The sequence below is a fragment of the Coptis chinensis genome, chromosome 2 (assembly GCF_015680905.1).
Source record: "Coptis chinensis isolate HL-2020 chromosome 2, ASM1568090v1, whole genome shotgun sequence".
Lineage (NCBI taxonomy): Eukaryota > Viridiplantae > Streptophyta > Magnoliopsida > Ranunculales > Ranunculaceae > Coptis > Coptis chinensis.
Window position 1 is genome coordinate 52,068,615 of NC_141457.1, and position 20,916 is coordinate 52,089,530.

The 20,916-nt window shown below is 35.8% G+C and overlaps 1 non-coding gene across 1 annotated transcript; it reads left to right on the plus strand.

Annotated features, from left to right (window-relative positions):
• The first annotated feature begins 15,985 nt into the window (after positions 1–15,985).
• LOC147516507 (small nucleolar RNA R71) lies at positions 15,986–16,089 on the plus strand. The gene has a single exon (XR_015214564.1). It is a non-coding gene; the product is annotated as a small nucleolar RNA R71 (small nucleolar RNA).
• Positions 16,090–20,916: the final 4,827 nt, after the last annotated feature.

Sequence of the window (20,916 nt, forward strand, 5' to 3'; positions counted from 1 at the left end):
TTCTCTCAGAGGTTCTCTCAGTAGTGTAGAGCTTAGTTTCTAGAGTTTATTGTTTTATGCTTATGTCATGCAGATTCCGTGACAAGAAGGGCCACTTATTAAAAATTTCTAACGGACCATCATCGGGACCGTGATCAGAGCTCAATTTTCAACCGCCTCCAATGGGAAGAGTTTCAAAGAAAACAACCGATACAACATCAACTCAAGTATCTGCCATCTTGGTACACAAAGTTCCACAACTACAAATGCGTACCTGCAAAAAAGCCCTAACAAGAAAAAAAAACCTACAACACCGGGTCTCAAAGGAACTAGAAAAAGAACTATGGATACAAGAGCAACTACTCCAGGTGTGAAGACAAGATCTGCTGCAATGAAGCAGCAGTGGAAAATTTGATGATGTAGCTTGGTTCTGGGATATCTTTATGTTGATGTTTCATGTTTATTAATGTATCTTTATTTTGGTCATTTTGGAGTTTGTCTTAGATGTTTCTTTTGGGTTTTGGATACATGGAAAACATTAAAATAGTTTGTTGATGCATGTTGGATCTTATTTCTTGTTATAAAATGTTTGTTTTACTACTTGTTCAGGGTTTGGTAGGTTTCTTTTCTATTTTATTTCTAGTTTGAAATTTTCTTCTAGTTTTGTTTCAGATAAGATTATGCATAGGGTCAATTCAATTCTAAATTCTCGTAATTACCCAAAGATGTACTCCCTCCTCAGAAATTTATACATTGCCTAGCCTATACCATTCAATTTCAACTACATCTTTCCCTTCCCAATACTAAATCGGTGAACTTCTTCAATGCTATCTTATCTATAAAACCAAGATAAACCAACCATTGATGAACATCTCAAAGAAAAAAAAAAAATAATGGATACCGCAAGAAGAAGGAGAATAATGGTCGGGGAAGAACAAGGAGAATACTAGTAAGGGTAAGGGGCGATTGCATCATGGGTTAGAACCGGTTCAAGAATAGAGAGTTGCAAACCTAAAACCCAAAGTCGGGGTAGCAAAGAACAACATGATGAAGACCAATATAGTTTACAGGGATGGAAAAAAGTGTGCCAACAACCGGAAGGAACTAAGGTGATTGGTGAAGGTCCTCTTGTTTCGCTCCATCGTAATCAACCTCCTATAGTTCATGTTCATGTGGGCAATGTGATAGTGATAATTGTTATAGCTTGGACAAATAGGAGTGTAGATGACTATGGGAAATCATATTCATCAGAATCAACCTCTTCTAGTAATGCTTTTAAAGATGAATGCGTGTATTTGGAATTTGCTATGTAATGCTATGAAGAAAAATAATTATTTAGAAATCTCAAGCGAAAGCCAAGAGAAATCCATGTAATCTGCTTTCATTCTCATTAGAAATCTTTCTAGAAATCTTCTCATTACAAATTGTTCTTACAAATTCAAAGAAAACACAACCAAAATACAATCACTACACAAACAAAGATAGCTACTACCTTCTTCAAAATCCATTCAAATTCTTCTTCTCCAAGTTGGCCCATGTAGTGCATTCATCTTCTCCAAATCCATAATTCTCAATTTTAATTGTCTATTCTCAGCGATCAAAACATCTTCATGATTTGTTTGTTCTTCATCATCCCGCATTTAAGAACCCACATGCTCTAGTCTTGGTCTCCCTATTATATCGCCCACAACCAAAAAAACTTCTTTCCCCGGATTTTGGGAATCTGGACCACCCACTCAGATTGGAGAAGGAGCACCACAAAGGGCAAGATTTCTGCCGAATTGACTGAAGTTCTTCAAGATGACATTGTCAAAGTAGTGTGCATCTAATTTGGGGGTGGTGGAGCAAGAACTGAGCGGGAGTTAGGGTTCTTAGTTATACTTCATTGAAATTTCTAATTTCTTTGATTTTTGAAATTTCTCGATTTATTTGAAATTTCTTAGTCTATATACCATTTGAAAAAACCATCAAAATAAATAAATATACCATTTGAAATCGCGACGGATTCGTGCATGTGTGGTTGCCTAATCAATCTTGCATCAGAAGTATTGTATCATACCCATTTGCCACATAAGAAAGAGCCACATTGGAAACTAAGGCCACATAATTAGAGAAAAATAAAAAGAGTGTGACACGTGTGAAATAAATGGATGGAAGTGTAACAGAACCAAACGTTGCAAAACGTGGTAGACATGGATACCCAAACTTGCTCAAAAAAAAGTTTAAACCCCAATGTTTGATTAAGGGTATAGTTCGTTACCCATCTATGCATTTTTTTCAATAACTCATCATTGTAAACATGAATGAGAACATAACCCAAATATTTTTCTAACTTATTTTTTTCTATGAGATTAGTAGTAGGCAATTGAAACTGGATTTGGGGTTCGGTTTCGGTCCAAATTCAGTTTCGGCCAAGATTCAATTTCGGGCTTTTTAGCCCTTTTAACGGGTTTAGGGCTAAATTATCGGGTGGTCTGGATTTAGAGACTATGACCAAATCCTACTATATGTATTTTGGTCTAGATTTGGGTTTTGTAAGGTTTGGGGCGGGTTTAGGGCAAGATGGACATCCCTATATTTAACCCAGAGGTGCATCTACATCAGATTAGTAAATAGTAAATGTAATGACTACTTTACAAAATAAACTATGCAGGTTTATGAGTAATACAGGGGTCTACAAGTTTGATCAATTGATGTCCGCACATACATAAACGCGTGATGCAAATGGGAACGAAGTTTCGTTCCGGACCGTTGTTCCACTGTCGCCTGACCGGGCCCCATCTGTTCCCCATACGTACAAATTAAAAGTCAAATCTGCTCTGAGTTGATAACTTGATACTATATAATTATCCATTGATCAATGATCTTGTACAGCTATAACCATTTACCATTACCGGAGCCGCTGTCGGTATTGGAAACGTCCTTAGATCAGATCTAAGAGGCTTGTTTTTATTTATTTATTTATTTATTATAAAAGTCATTATTTTGGTTTTCATGTTTGTAGATTTTTTGAATCACGTAAAATGTACCAAGGCCGAAAGTTTCGAGATTTGAAGATATTTTGGATTCTCCTAAAACCGATATATATCAAAAAAATCGGATTGATATATCATTTTTGCCCATTTTAGTGATAATATTAAAAAAAATTGAAAAATTGGGATATATCGAAAATATCACCGATATATAACGATATATATCAGATTATATCGGTCAACCGTCAACAAAATTGGTCAAAAGTCAAACTATCCAACCAAGTTAAACAATATATATCGAATATATCAGAATATATTGTTGATATATATCTTTATATCGGTTTTACCGATATATATTGGTTTAAAATTAATTTAATTTTCGGAGCCGATATTTCAAATATTTCAAAATCGATAGGTTGAAAAAACGATAAATATCAACGAAAAATCGATTTTTTGACCGATATTTTCGGCCCCTCAAATGTACAACTATTATCCTCCTCAAGACACGAGTAGTTTATTCTCGAAAATGTTAAAAGAGATGAGAATTATATTAGCATCAAGACCACCGTTAAAACATTTAATTGATTATCTAGCTACCTTATAAAGTCAAAACTTCATCATCCTTAAAAAAAAATTATATGATAACTGTACTTAATGCCTCAAGTGCCCGTAAATTTAGCTATTGGAAATTTGGAACAAACTCTGAAGTCTGAACGTTCTACCCACAATGAAGGGAAGCATTTGAGTTTTGAAATGTGACTTAGTGTATAGGGTGGCTCGTCCTCTTTGCTTTGCTTACTAGTATGTGATCCGTGCTATGTACCGATTCTTGTAAGGTTTTACATAAAATGATCCATATTCTTTATATATCCATTCGAGCTAGTGCATCAACAATTACCATGGGCGGGGAGGAGCATGTTAGGAACCACAACTCAAATATACTTATTATTTACCAATTACCAACAACAATACAAATCTTTATCTCTTTTGTATCAAGTACGAAAATTTCAATCCGAGCATAGTGAAGATTCACTATGTCCTTTAGACAGATTTTCCCTCTCACGGTGCTTCTAACTAGGTTGGATGAAAAACTGTCTCCCAAGATAGAGCGGATTTTTCTTTCTATGGAAAGCAACACTTCAATTCAACAAAATCAGTGAACTCAACATTGTGTTTTGACTAAGAACATAGAGGAGAAGAGAGGTTGAAAAATATGTCTTTTCATGCAAAAAATGTATGATATTTATATGAGAGTGATGCCTTTTCGAAACAACACAATGACTGTTCGAACAATCACACTTTCGAAAGGTCACACATTTTTGGCATAATACAACGTTTCGAACCGTTGCACCATTTTCTCTCTTCACTGTTTCAAGTGAAACTGTTAAGTCTTATGGGCCTAAATGGATTGGGCCTTGTTAAGAAATTAGTTGTCTAAAAAGAATATACACTACACACCACCTAGCCATGCCCAAGCCCAGCTGAATGGATGGCGGCAGCGGCGCGCGTGTGTGTTTCTTGTTGAGCTTGATTGCGTTCCGTCTCCACGGAAAATTAGTAGTACCCCCTGAGGCCAAACCCAAGTAGCCACAATGGGAGACAAATTACTCATTCATTTCTTAATGGACTTGTGCAAATCCAAGTTCCATATGTTCATTACACTGTGAACTTTCAATTACACATCCATTTTTTCTAATAGGGCTCGATCCGATCCCCCCTCAACTTTCCAAAAGAAAAAAAAACTACTACTACCATTCATCGATCTCTAATCAATAAACCACATTTATGACTATTAGATTAGGGCATTAGGCACACTTTATAGGTGAGGATTGTTTATACACTTAATCTAAGTGAGACAAGGTCTTCGTTTTCAAAATTCCCCAGCCTACGAGTTCTTCTATTCTAACTCTTTGTTAGGAAGTTAAAACAAACAAGTAGTAATCATCTAGTCATCTTGAGCAAATTGAAGTGGAATAGTGATAAAGTATAAAACAATAGATTTACCTACTCTTAACTAATTATGCTATGAATAAGTAAAACTAAAACTTGTTTATTGTTATATATCAAAGTTATCTACTCTCGGTTATCGTAAAATATGTGGAGTAGAGAATTCGTTCCACTCCTAGTTGTTTAAACGTGAGTTTCTGCTAGTTTAATCGATTATAACAAAACGAATGAGAGTAATGAATTGAAATTATACTAATATGTCGATTGAACTAATTTAGATGTATTGACTTATACTATGATAATTGAATACTAAAATATGAATATGGAGAAGGGATTAGGGGGATTTGAATCCACTTGATGTACTCCTAATATGCTAGTGTAGATTATTGCAATCCTAATCAAATAAGATTAAATGTTTGATCCCTAATAACTCATGACAATCTCTGCCAACTAATAATTAGTATGTGAGGAAGTCTAACCCATTCTCATGGCGAATAAACTAACCTACTAGAGTGAAACTCTTAAAAGTCAATTGATGTTCACCTTTTGCGTATCTTAGAGATTTGAATCTCTTATTGGACAAAATGCGAATTCAAAGATAAGTCCTTACTCAATGCATCTTCGTGTGTATAGTTTTTGAAAGTAAGGATTCGAACCAACCTAAATTCTAGGACCACTTATAACTTAGTTTTACTCTTTTAGGAAACTAGTGAGTAAGTTTAGCTATGATTGCATTAATACTAACTACCTACTTGGTCTCTTTTAATGCACAAAATAAAAAAACTTAAGTTACGTAAACATGCAATTAAAACAAAGATAAAAATTGACTAGGACAAAAGTGGAGAGTTAAATTTTCCTCATGTGAAGATAACCTTTATTATTTGATTTTTAGTAAGTGTATCTTAATCTTCCTAGAACTCTTAGACAAGTCCTAATAAAAATTAACTTGATCCCTAATACTATAACTCATCTCTAAGATCATATATGCTAGCATGTAGAACCAAAGCAATGACTTATCTCTAAGCTCATCACTTTGATTCCTAACTAGACTCTACACCAACTACCATTTTGGGATAGGATGTAGGTCTAGTTTTTCTTCCTAAACAACTTACTAAAATCAAATAACAAAGGTTATCCCTCACATGAGCATCATTAACTCCCCACAAAGGGAAGGTGTAGCTCATGATCCTTGGGAAAAAAATGACAAGTGTAGAACATAAATGTAAAAAGAGAGAGAGAGAACAAAAAGAAGAAGAAACTATATATATGAACTCACTTGCATTAAGAAGTTTAGATTTATTTTCAAGAGGAACACAAAGTTTCCTCCATTAAAACTATTACAAGCTTTTTGTTCAAAACTAAAAAAAACTAAGACTAAGGAACTAAAATAATACATGGTAAAGGAAAAGAAGTCAAGGGAGTAAATGGAGTGTCTCCCCCCTTGTTTTGTTTTCTTCTCCATTTGAGAGAAATCTCATTTCCTCCCACGTGAAACACCAAACCACATTTACTTCCTTCTTAACAATCCACAATAAAGTGACACCTATCTTTTTTCACTATTAACACCTAATCTCATCTAACTTTATTAACTACATGCAAGGTGTCACTTTTGCACCAATTATTTGCACTTTTGTCTTGACTTGTATGATGACTCATCAAATCTTGTGGGCCCACATAGTGGGTCCACGTGCAGTCCAATAGCGGTTCGGTCTTTTGGCAGTTTTACAACTTCTCGCCTATGCGTAGAGTTCATCGCCCTGATTGTCTGAGCAGCTCACTTGTCGCATTCGGAGTCCTAGTTCAAGAGGTGGGAGCTTCGTAAGTTTGATGCTTTTGTGCGGATTTGTTGGGCTTCACATGGCAGATTTGGAAGAATTCATATATACATCGTTCCCCGTGCTTTAACGTAGGTTTAACCAATATTTTCATGTTTATTGCGAAGACCTACAAAAGTACGAAAACATACTTATTTCATGATTATTAAACACATAATTAACCAAATTTATATGTCTCAATGGGGTTTAATATTACAGTTTTGGGTACTTATCATCAATAATCCTAACTAACACATCAAGTCTTCATAAAACTTCATCAAACCCCTCTAATGGAGGTTTAGCTAGAGGTCATTAGACTATCATTACTATATAAGTAAGAAAAAGACATAATGAAGAACAAACTTGGATTTTATTAATCTAATTGAATAATGAAGAACAAATAACTAACTTATCATTAATGAAGAAGCTAATGAATTAAAACTTAAGTTTAAACTAATAACTAAGTCTAAGTTCTAACTATCTATCTTTAATTAAGTATATTTATCTAAGCCTAAGTATATATCTAGGTCTAAGTATATGGAGAGTTATGCCTTAGTCCTCTTTATATAAGAGAGGACTAGGTTTACAATTTCATGAATGGGTTTCGGAGCCATGTTTTGGGCCCTTAATCAAGCCCAAAACCTAATTACTTAAGTCCAAAAAGGGTTTCTCTGTTGGAAAATACTGAAACAATCTTTTTGTCCACTTCTGCTCTTTGGATTGGGTCAAAGCTTACACCGTTAGAAAGCTCTTTCTGAGTCGGTCGTTTTGACATATAATAGGCCCAATTCCGAGGTCTGAGTCCAAAGATACGACCTGCAGAAGTTCTGTTGACTTTTCTGCTCTATTTCTGCCCGCGTTGACTTTGACTTTTTAGCTTTGACCGGGATTTAAAAAGGCTTTTTCTCCTTGAATCTTGACCTTTAATCATAGAACTTTTTAGTAACTAACCTTTGTTATTTTATCTCGCAAAAGTGACATGTTTCTTCACATATTTGACTTCAATGCCTGAAATGCATAAACGCACGTAAACAATACTAACTCATATTTATTATACACATAATTGGTCTAAATGTAATGATATTAAGGGGTTAAAACTACAGTTTTGGGCTCTTATCAAACCACCCCCAAACAGCATTTTGCTTGTCCTCAAGAAAATATGAGAAATTAATATAAGTGACCAAAAATGGAGTTCTAACTAATCTCTTTTCACCGAGTGCGATTGCATTGACCATATGCAATAAGGCCTTAAACCACTAGGAATTTCCTAGTGGACGAGTTATAGTCTCGTGAAAGTTTTCCAGAGAAGGTACTCACAAACTTCATTTATACTACAACGACTAAGAAATAAAATTATTGTTTCCTACTTTATTCTCAGATATCTATACATCTCAATAGCAATGAATACAGAATAATCAAGTCCGTTTATGAAATAACAGGTCCGTTTCTGAAACTTTGGAATAACGTCCTTAAGTAGGTCCTCACATATATGTCAAGACAAAAACCACTCTGATTTTTCCACTCAAGTTTCGCTCACTCCAGTGCGCAGTGGGCACACTTTACCTTACAATCTCAATGACACACAAGGAAGTCAAAGTCGATCAAACACATCTACCACTTACTATCACACTATCCTATTCCTAATTGAGCTAGAGGTCTTTGTTAGGTGTTGCGGGGATTAGGTGATGGTTTAAGAATGAAGGAAATGGATATTAAAAAAGAACCAGTCTGAGATAATAGAGTCTTCATATTATGTAACTAGAGAAAACCTTGTTTTTACTTTGCTTCTACACTTTGTTTCCATCCTTAGCCATTTTTTTTTTTGGCTTTTGACTCTTTTGATTATGTTTTTGGAGTTCTAACTTTTTATTTTATTTAATTTTTCTTTTCTTTGGATTAAACTTTCTTTTCTTATTTAAAACAACTAACAAATTCTTGGTTTTACAGGTCTTTCTCTTTTCTATTCTTCATTTCATCTCTATTCTCAGACTCATTCAAAGATGGGTAGGCTGATTTTTATTTTTATTTTGTTTTGTAAAAGGGTAAAGGATTTGCAATTTATGAAAGGCTAAAGAAAGGCTCAGAAGGGCGACTAACGGAAAATTATTTCATATAGGTTTGAATTTCTGGTTATATCGATCCAAAGAGGGCCATAAATTCTCGCTTAAGATATAGTATAGTGATTAAGCAAGTGGACGTGTGATTTCTCTATTTGTAATTTACTTCTCCCTTGTGTCATTTCTCAAATATTTCACTCATATAAGGCTTTAAGGCTATATTCTCATAGAATTTGTAGAATAAGTACTCTAGCCTAGGTTTCAGAAACTTACTGCTAAACAATCATAGATACTCATGCAATATATTTATAGAAAGATGCAATGATTATTACCTATATATTAACCTAAATTTCTAAAAACTATTATAATATAAGAGCTAATGTGAAATATCTTGACTATTATCATCGTAGAGAAAGAAATAATACAAATATTCCTAAATGTATAGCATAAACTGTTTATTTATATTTTTGAATTTTTTTGAATTTTTTTACTATAAAACAAGTGCATATTATACATGCATTATCATAATAGGTGCCTTAAATTACGCGTGTTTCTATGCCACCCCTAAACAAGAACATGCTTTGTTCTCAAAGTATTAAAATAAGAAGAGTAGGAAAACCATGGAAACGCGTGAAAATTGAAGAACACCTGCAAAAAAAAATTAAAATATACTAATATAGATAAATAAAGACAGACGCAACTCTATATGAGTTCCACCCGTTATGGGGTTAAGAAGTAAATTCCTTGGGACATAAGCAGACACGAACAAAAATAAAAACTTACTTCATATCCCGCATTTAATCGTTTTCCTCCTCTTCTATATAGAAGCGAGGTTCTTTTGCGTCTTGCCATGCCATGATAACTTGCCAAGCTTTTCTCCTTGTATCATCAACCCGTGCTAATCTGTCAAGCGTTACTCAGTCTGATGGGGTGTAAGGAGCTACCTAATGAGGGTGTACCATCCATCTCGGCCAAGTCATGACACAAAACGAACGAACGACATAATTGGTAGGTCTCATAATTTCAACCCCAACCCAATCCGTGAAACGGGCACAAAAATCAGGGAAAAAGAAACGCATGATGCGGCAAACTAAAACAGGCATAAGAAGGTATTTATGCCTCATACTATGAGCTCTTGCTAGACTAGCTACTAAAACCTGGGGAATGTCATATAAGAAATGTCCCTCAGCTAAAGCAAGAAAAACGTTAGCAGCGGCATCATTCGCAGAAGAAAACCGCCACTCCCCTAAGATATTCATCATGATAAAGAACATGGTAGTGCCGATGTTCAGGGACATGCTACCAAGGGCTATGTTATATTTCCCTTGGTCTTCTACACGAAAAATCCCTGCCCCATAAGACTCGTGAAAATACTCATAGTTATAAAGGTATACATTATTAGACAGATAGCCCCATGAGTTTTTAAGAACAGGTATAAGCATTCTCACAGCAAAGGTAACCAAAAACTTGCTGAAATCCATTGTCGTATCATTAACTATGATAGAGAACAATTGTTCTCCATCTGGTCTATAAAAGAACTTAGAATTATTATAGAAATATTTAGTAAGTTTAGGTGAATACGAGTCATCAGGACTTACCAGTAGATTATGCTATCTTGACTACACGATCCTTTTGCGGAACCATCCTCCATAGGTCTCGCTCCCAAGCAAATCTTTGAAGGACTACTCCGGTATGACCTAAGGAGACTTCATATCACACAACACACTTTAGAATTGTTGGAAACAACCACGGAAGAACCTACAAAAAAAATCAGAACTGGAAGTGGCTGTGGAGGTGAAGGGTGCGGGCGCGCTCAAGATTGCCTGTGGGAGGGCACAGGCGCGCTCTTGCCTTTCGAGAGGTCCAGTGTTTTGAGGGCGGGCGCACTCTGACTTTAGGCAAAGTAGAGGGCGTGCGTGCTCCGTGTATGATGAGTGCTATGAAGTGAAAATCAAAGGCAAAGTGAGAGATGCAAAGTGAGAGGTGTGATGTGAAGTTGAGAGTGCAGTGCACCAATGATTTATAGAGAACTAGTTTCTAAGTTCCACAAGCTTCCCAACTAGTTAAGGTAACATGATGGAAAAAAACATTTCTAAATCCAAAATGGAACTAGACAAGATGCATGCTCCAAAACCAAACCAATAGCTTTTTGGCTGGAATTAAAATACCAATCATCTAATTATGACTCCTTGAGGTTGCACCAAATAACACTTGCTAATTCTAGCAACACCAATTTAGCAACATTCTCATATAATTCAATCATTATCAAGCGGGCAATAATATTTTGACAAAAATACGTGGATATGACTAGAGGCATTGCTACATAAATAATTCCACCCCCAAACAAGTTGAAAGTGTGGGATTCACGATACAAAGCATAGCATATGTCGGAAGCTAAAACAACTTCAAATTAAATTAAAAAAATTTAACAAATACAGAATTCAAATATTAACTACTTAACTAAACAATTCGGAATAAAAATCTATAAAAAACAAGAAAACAAGTCTTAACACAACAAGAATACAAAATAAACTAGCCACGAGACGATGATGGGCCAGAGTCATCCGTCCTGTGTCGACAATGCTCATACCTCACAGAGTTATCAGAAGAAGAACCCTCATAAGGTGGCAAGCGTTGTAGAACTTCTACTTGGAATCGGCGTTGTTGTTCCATAAATGCTTTCATGGTTCCCCAACGCTCATCCTCACATTGGACGAGAGTCTCCATGTTAGCCTGGAGATCCCGTTGACTATCACTGATCTTCTCAAAATTCTCATGAATTGTAACCTGCCTAGTCCGAAGATCCTCACAGATGGTATTAAGAGAACGCATGCCACGATGCAGTAAGGAGGCACAAGCTTCATCCGTAGTAGCCTTTTCCCAAACTCCAGCATCAAAACACGACATCTTATCCTCATCCTCTTCACTCGATTCCATCTCAACACCCCTATCCTCAGGCAACTTCCACTTCCTCTGAATACATTCTTTATAAATATTTGGATTTGCATGCAACTTCAACATAATCCTCTCAGTCTTCAGAACACAGCCCCATTACATCATAATCTTTGTAATCAAAGTAGGGAAGGGTGCATTATTACTACCAACGCATTGAATCTCAGCTAACAAAAAGTCGAGGATGCAAAAATCATACCTCTTCTCCTGCAAGACACAGAGAACGTGCAGACAGTTCGAATTAATGTCACTGACTTTCGTAGTGCAATTGACATTCCGACCAACCCACTGAGCTACAACCAACTGGTTGGTTCTCAGAGACGATTGTCGAACACAATGTGATTTCGCATTGTACTGCCCTTCCAATACAGTCTCTCGCATCAAAGCCTCGATTCCTCCAAACTGAGATTCCTACAATGTTAGTGTGAGGTGTTTTGCCTCAATGCCTAGAATCCTAGACAACACCCCTGTACACAATTCCCTCCTCTTACCATTCAATTTCACAAAAATCTTCCGACCCTCAATCTCCCTCTTCTTACAAAAATTCAACACCAAATCGGAGTGATAAAAATCATTCACTGAATACCACAACCCTTGCCACCTCCTACTAATCATCTTAGTATCGTAAAAGGGTGAAAATTGGTTAGAAGCAAAAGTTTGTTTCGGAAGAATTTTTCGGTTTTGAGTAGCCATTGGGGTTTGGAATTCGAATTTGGGGTGAATGCAAGGTGGGAAGAGTTTTAATTGAAACTCTATTGAAAAAATTGGAGTGGGTCGCGCTGGTTTTTGGATTTTATTTTATTTATTTATTTATTTTTATGTTATGGTTCGATGCTGTTCTTGGAGGCGTGGAGAAGAGGAAGAACGCGAAGGGGTTTAACCTGTTGGGCCCAAGCCCAAAACAAAATTTGAAATACCCATTCGTCCTATGCTGCGTAAAATTAAAACTAAAATACCCAATTCGTTAACGGTCCAATTTTTACGAATGAGCTAGGAAAATGATCATCAAAGAGAGTACAATCCAATGATCTATAAAAACTCAAATCTAACTGTGGTTGATATATAAAAAAATAGAAAATGCCTCGAAGTGTGTGCATGACATAAGTTATGTGAGCAAAAAGAATCTAAATTCATAAATAGTGTCAACCCGAATCAAAATATGACTAAACGGCATAAACAACAAAAATAGAAAGTTGAGCGAACAAGAATGGAAAGACCAACACCCCACCCCCAAACAAATTTTGAAAACATGATTTAGAAAATTTGTTTAAATACGTGGGTCTTTTAAAGTCAGATTTCCGAGACTTGCTAGATTATAATTTTTATGGTTTTAACATTTTCTACTTTTTTTATGAATAAGTTTTAATATTTAGAAAAACAATAAAGCAACAAAGACATAATTCACACCATAGAGAAACATGACTAAAAAACTGAGAAAACATGCAAGAGTGGAAAACGTGAATTATGTTAAACATGGACTTAGGATCCGGTACTTACAGCCACACACTCCAAAGGGAGGGCCCGATTACCTTAATGGTGCACTACCAAAATATAACATTGGAATGGAGTACACCGAAGAATAAAATGAGTCTTTAAGAGTCAGATACTTGAAACTTTATATATATATGTATGATTATGCAGTTTACTATATATCAACAACCAAAATAGTTGTAGATTGTGCCATAAATAATTATCACAGAAAACACATCCAAACACAATCAAGCACCAGGAGGTCCCATGACGTGGCCTAGCGGAATGAGAGTGAATACTGATGGATCTAGCACCTAACCTAGCATGCAAAGTCTTCTTTTTCCTCCAATGAAAGGGTGACCAAGTGAATGATTATGAGAAAATGGATGGTTGTGGAAGATATGGTGGATATGGATGAATTTTAGAAGTAAGGAATGGAAGAAATGAGAGTGTGGGTTTATCATAAAATTCAGTGGTGGAGTGGGTTGGTATAATCATACAACTGAAAATGAAAGTATCAGGTGGCTCTTTAGGTAGTAATTTCTTACTAGGAGAGTTTAGAAAATCATGAAACACAAGAAAAATAAGAGGGTCAAGTGCAAACTCAAGGGTCCTTTGAAAAGGTGGAGGGCAGGGAATCGAGGCAGTTGGTGCGCAAGGTAGTTCTTGATAGGGTGGATCATCACAGGCTCTAAGAAACTTATCTAATTCCTCATCTAGCTTGGTCACATCCACATAATTATGGTATACCTCTGCATCTTCTAGAAAGTCATCAATCTCATCCAAGGAGGCAAAATTGTGATTTTCATCCTCATCCATAAGAGGGGAATCTACTAGTGTAGGGACGAAAGTGTCAGAGTCAAAACTTCTGAAGGAAAGGAATTTGGGCATCTGATTATCAGGAAACGTGTTGTTAAAATAATCTTGAGCTAAGCTCTCAATCATGCTAACCTCTCCATTGATAGTCGTATATGGGAACTGTTACATTGTTTTGAAAACATTTACCTCAACAGAAAGATGGCCAAAGGACATGGACATCGAACCATCGTGACAGTTAATGAGCGCGTTGGCAGTAGCTAAGAAGGGATGCCCTAAAATGATAGGAACAGAGTCGTTAACGACTTTTGTGTCTAGGATAACGAAGTCTGTTAGGTAGTAAAAATCTTGAACCTTGACTAGCATGTTCTCAACAACACCCTTAGGATACTTAATAGACCGATCAACTAATTGCACATCATTTTAGTAGGTTGCATCTCATGTAGACCTATTTGTTTATATAGATAATATGGGAGTAAGTTAACACTCGCCCTCAGGTCGAATAATGCAGTCGTCGTCGCGGTATCCCCAAGGTGCATTATGACAAAGAGGGCTACCCGAGGTCATTGTACTTAACGATTCCATTATGTTCGATAGAGTTGGGAACTGCTTGATTAAAAGGCGCCTTTTGGTATATTGGTCTTCCGCCTAGTAGTGCACAACTCTTTTAGAAACTTAGCATGTTGTGGTAACTTTTTAATAGCGTCAAGAAAAGGTAGGTTAATCGTTAGATTTTTAAAAACTTCCCTAATCTCATCAAAGTTAGTATCCTTGTGTAACATGTCTAGTCTCTGGGGAAACAGTGGGTTCTCTCTATATTTAACATATAGATCAATAGGAGTTTTAACCTTGGCCGTTTTCCTCTTGGGTTGAGGTTTAACTGGTACCTCTACAGGAGTAGGATCGTCAGTGACTACTTCGGTATCTAGTAAAATATCAGGTGTAGGGACCACTGGTGGGATAACAATAGGCATAGTTACGACATTATCAACCACTCTACCAGAATGGAGAGTGGTAATGACATTTAGCTCACCTACGTTGATAGTTTCATTACGAGGATTACCAGTTGCTTCAAAGGCTGTGTTTGACATTTTAGGATTAGGTATGGCTTGACCTAGAAACACACCTTTTGGTTGGGCTTTCTCTTCGGCTAACTGCTGGATGGAATGGTTAATGGATTGTAGAAGTTATTGGTTAGAATGATTAAAGGATTGTAACAACTATTGGCTAGCCTGCAAGAAGGCATCGAAACGATCCGGTTGTGAAGGTGTAGTGGTCATAGGTGGTGTGACTGGAACTATCTCACGTTGATTATTAATGGGTGGGTTGCGATTGTTATTAGTAACCGGAACGATACCTCTATTAGCATTATAATTATAATTATAATTATTATAATTACCTTGTCCTTGTCTTTGTCTCGGTGGAGCTTGGTTGTAATTAGTCGCTGGTCTAACATTTTGATTATTAAACCTTAGAGGTGTAACTTGATGATTATTTCTCCCACTGAAGTTGGGATGTTGTCTCTAAGGTGCGTTAGGTTCGCTATTAATGGAACAAACATTGTTCGGTTGAGCGGATGGTTGTTCATAGACTAGAGGACAATATGAGTCGGGATGCTCAAAGCTGTAACAGAAATTACATGGAAGAGTGTTGACGTTCATGACAGGAGTAGGCTGTTGTTGGACAGAAATGGCTTCTACCTTTTTAGTGAGAGATTCGATTAAAGTTTTTAGCTCATGATCAGATTTAACCTCAAACATACTAGCAGCCTTAACTGTGGAAGAAGAATTACTAGACCGGGGGATGTCATTAACCCCCCCCCCCCCAGTTATTTTGACGCTTAGATTGATTTTCTAAAAACCTGTAAGCCTCAGAGGCACCTTTACTAAGGAAACTACCCCCACTCATTATGTCAAGAACCTCTTTATGGTGATGTAAAAGCCCTTTGAAAAAGGCACGAACAAGTGTGTCTTTCGCAAGGTTATGATGTGGACACTTGATGAGAAGATCAGTGAAACGATTCCAGGCCTCTGAAAATGATTCATAAGGATTCTGGTGAAAGAAATGAATCTTTTGAAGCATTTCATCTGTTTTCAGCGGTGGGTAAAATTGTTCCATGAATAATTGAACAAGTTTGGCCCATGAGTCCACAGAATTAGGCGCTTGGGCAGTTAACCAAGATGTCGTCTTATCGGCAAGGGTGAAAGGAAACACCCTCAATTTAATTTTCTCCGAACCAATGGTAGGATGATGAAATGTGGTAAGAACTTGTTCTATCCTATGCATATGCTGATAAGGCTTCTCATGGTCTAACCCATGAAAAACTGGTAACAAATTAAATATATTCGGGGGGATTCGAAAATCCCCCATTGGGTCTGCAAGAACGATGCAAGACTTAGGGCTATCGTTAAGGGCCTTGTAAAAATTAGAGAGAGGAGTCTCTATTTTGTCAGCCATTAGTGCAGGTGTAGTGTGTGGTATTCTAGATAGGCGTGTGTGTTGACATTTGTGATAAATAACAGAAGATGGTTTACTAGTACCAGACCTTAATCTCATACAAAGCTAAGGCAGTCAAACAACCCTGATATGCTAGAAAAAATCCTCTAACAGAAGAGGCGAGAAGTGGAAGGAGTACCTGAATGCCTCCTTGCCATGCGTTTGAATAGTGTCTTGTATACGCAATCGCAGTGCATTCAAGAAGTTGGAAACACTGAATAACTTGAACAAAGTGAGTTGGAAACTAACTTGTGAAAATTGGGCTAATTCAGAAGTGGGCGCGGGCGCACTTGGAACTAGGTGTAGAAGGGCGCGGGCACGCTCTTACCTGAACTAATGTCTAGTGTTTTGAGGGCGTGGACGCTCCCGAGATAGCCTACTATGGGCGCGGGTGCGCTCCGTGTAGAATTCTGAAAAAAATATTTCTAAACCAAACAAACACAGTCAGAACCAAACAAGGGTAGGTGGGTTTAATGGGGTTTTGGTAGAGACGAAAATACTAAAGGAAACGAATTTAAACAAAACTAAGATGGTAGTGGCGCCATTTTATAAAGTATAAAACAATAGTTTTACCTACTCTTAACTATTTATACTATGAATAAGTAAAACTAAATGCTTATGGTTTGCTATATATCAAAGTTATCTACTTTCGGTTATCGTGAAATATGTGGAGTAGAGAATTCGTTCCACTCCTAGTTGTTTAAACGTAAGTTTCCGCTAGTTTAATCGATTCTAACAAAATGAATGAGAGTAATGAATTGAAATTATAATAATATGTCGATTGAACTAATTTAGATATATTAACTTATACTATGATAATTGAATACTAAAATGTGAATATAGAAAAGGGATTAGGGGGATTTGAATCCAATTGATGTACTCCTAATATGCTAGTGTAGATTATTGCAATCCTAATCAAATAAGATTAAGTGTTTGATCCCTAATTACTCATGACAATCTTTGCCAACTAATAATTAGCATGTGAGGAAGTCCAATCCATTCTCATGGCGAATCAACTAACCTACTAAAGTGAAATTCTTAAAAGACAATAATCCTAACTAACACATCAAGTCTTCATCATGCTTCATCAAACCTCTCTAATGGAGGTTTAGCTTGAGGTCATTAGACTATCATTACTTTATAAATACGAAGAAGATATAATGAAGAACAAACTTGGATTTTATTAATCTAATTGAATAATGAAGAACAAATAACTAACTTATCACTAATGAAGAAGCTAATGAATTAAAACTTAAGTTTAAACTAATAACTAAGTTTAAGTTCTAACTATCTATCTCTAATTAAGTATATCTATCTAAATCTAAGTATATATCTAGGTCTAAGTATATATCTAGGTCTAAGTATATGGAGAGTTATGCCTTAGTCCTCTTTATATAAGAGAGGGCTAGGTTTACAATTTTATGCATAGGCTTTGGAGACATATTTTGGGCCCTTAAATCAAGCCCAAAACCTAATTACTTAAGTCCAAAAAGGGTTTCTCTGTTAGAAATTATTGCAATAGACTTTTTGTCCACTTATACTCCTCTGATTGGGTCAAGGCTTGAACCGTTAGAAAGCTCTTTCCGAGCCGGTCATTTTGACATATAATAGGCCCAATTCTGAGATATGAGTCCAAAGATATGGCTTATGGAAGTTCTGTTGACTTTTCTGCTCTATTTTTGCCCGCGTTGACTTTGACTTTTCAGCTTTGACCGGGCTTTAAAAAGGCCTTTTCTCCTTGAATCTTGGACTTTAATCATAGAACTTCTTAACAACCAACCTTTGCTCCATTATCTCGTAAAAGTAATATGTTTCTTCACATATTTGACTCCAATGCCTGAAATACATAAACGCACGTAAACAGTACTAACTCATATTTATTATACACATAATTGGTATAAATATAATGATATTAAGGGTTAAAACTACAGTTTTGGGCTCTTATCAAATAGCTACTCAAATTTCGAATTGATTACCCAAGTACACGATTATATAAGGGTTGTAATATAGGCACCACATATTTTAATTGCCATGCTTCAATGTTTTACTACACCATGCAATCCAATAAAATTTTCAGGAAAAACATCAATGTTTTGTTGAAAAGATTTCTATATATTTTGGTGATCACCAATTACTCAATCGTGCTAGCTTGTTGATATAATACACAAATCTCACAAGATAGCTAAGAGATTCGAGCTAATATAGGTTGAACTTAAAAAGCCAAATCCTTGTAAGGGGATGATATGACTTAGATCTAGTTATGATGTTGAGCCCATTCTAGCAACACCGATTGCACTAGATTTAATATTAACAAGGTTTTTGACCCGGCCATATGGCCGAACTCATTTAGATATTTTCCATGATGAACAACAACCCTAAATTTGTAACTACTAATAAAAAGATATGCTAATTGTGATCAAACATATCTGGTTCCAACCCATTACAAAGAAAAGAACTGTATAGAATAATATATCTGATCTAGCTACATATCTTACATTATTACATGGTGCTCTTGCTTATCCTCGACTCAATGTGTTCTACATCCAGAACTAAAAAATATTGTTGCAAAGAGAATTTTATGTGACAGGCCGGATTGTTTTTAGTGGGAATGGATATATGGATTATGAACTTCTTATTTAGACACCTATGTAAATACCTTGCTCCAAAAGATGAACTTCATAATGAGTTGAGGGTTGATTTTTGGTAGAGATGATCTTCATACCATGCATTCTAAACTTGCATTTGTTGACCATTAAAATAACATACGTTCTTTTTCTTCGAAACCTCTATGTACCATTAGAACTATAACATTATAGCAGCAATCCACATTTCCATAATAGTAGGGCTTGAGTGTTTGACCTTGTTAATTGCTCCTTAGAGATCATTGAAGCTGAACAACATGCATGCAAAATCATTGTCATTCGACCTTTTCCAAATTAATCAACAAAAAACATGCTAACAACTTCAATGGAAAAATTGTGTAAGGGAACCTTTTTCTTAAATGGTAAAACTAATATCCAATGTCTAAAGTTTTGTATCCAAATAGTTAATCTTTTATATTTTGATACTATTTAATATCTACAGAAAGCATGACTTGTCCATTGCAGAGTAATTTAGTCACATATTAATCGTAAAAAGAGAGGTTCCATGTCAGAAAGCAAGTCTAATAATATTTAAAAATTTGAATAAAAAACACAAATAGATCTTCCCTACTGAAAATCACAAACCATGTCCCGTCCTTATTTTATTCCTAGAGAAAAAAAAATCATAGAAAATAATAAATAATCCAGGTTACCTAAACCAATATTGTGATATGCAAAGGTTCTTTTAAAATTTTGATTTAGATTAATTATATAATCAAGTGCTATTAACATCACCAATGTGATGACTTATTATGTGTCACATCCAGGTTAGTCTAGATACCATAATTTGCATTTCTGTACAAAAATATAGCCTACTATACATATCCTTCAGATGATGTAGCTCTCCATGTAATAATGTAAGTCATCCTTATTTTAGTCTTCGCTTTGTACATATAGTTGTTCATAATCTAGCTTGAAGCAGATGAAGTCACCCCTCCCATTCAAAAAGTCAACAATAATAGAGTGTGTAAATTTATCAATAAGAAACAATTCCTTGAGTTTGCATGTTTTCCATATATTTAGCAATATTAATTTTGAAATTAGTTGTGCTTTCTTCGTCCAATTCTCATGCTACATTATGTATATTGCTCCCTTCAAAGTGAAGAGGAGAAGATATTCAATATGCTAATATAATGCTTAAAAAAAAAGTACCAACAATGAAGACTACAATTTGTTCCAAAGAAACTTACCTTGAAAACTTTAATTTGGTCTATCGGTGAGACTTTTGGCAAACATGCATAAAGGTTCTCATCTCTTGAATGTGCTTGGAGTAAAACACCCTCACTTAATCTGATCTTTGAATCCACTCCTCATATAGTAACCCTGACTAACTCTTGTTTGACCATGATAACTATAGTCTTTATGTGTATAGGCTGGATGTTTAGTGCGCCGGGATCACATGGCATTGTGTTGATGCATGGTTTGTGTAGTGAGTAGATTGTATTCATATGTTCAAAATTACGTGAGTATGTACGTTAGGCATCATTGATTATTAAATGGGAGGACTACATCATACTTGTATGGGGAGCTGGACAACAACTTGAGTATATGCATACAATGGCTCTTGAATATACCAAATCACTTCGCTGAGACTTGTGCAATTAATTAGTTGTTTCATGTGGTGAGGCCGTGGCATGTCGTGTGTCACAGCCCGAATTTCTAAACAATAACAAAGTGAATATTTGAAATATAATTATCTCAAACATCACTAGGTTCACTTGTTTAAAAACCCAGACTATGACGGAGAATACTACATATACAAACCCTAATA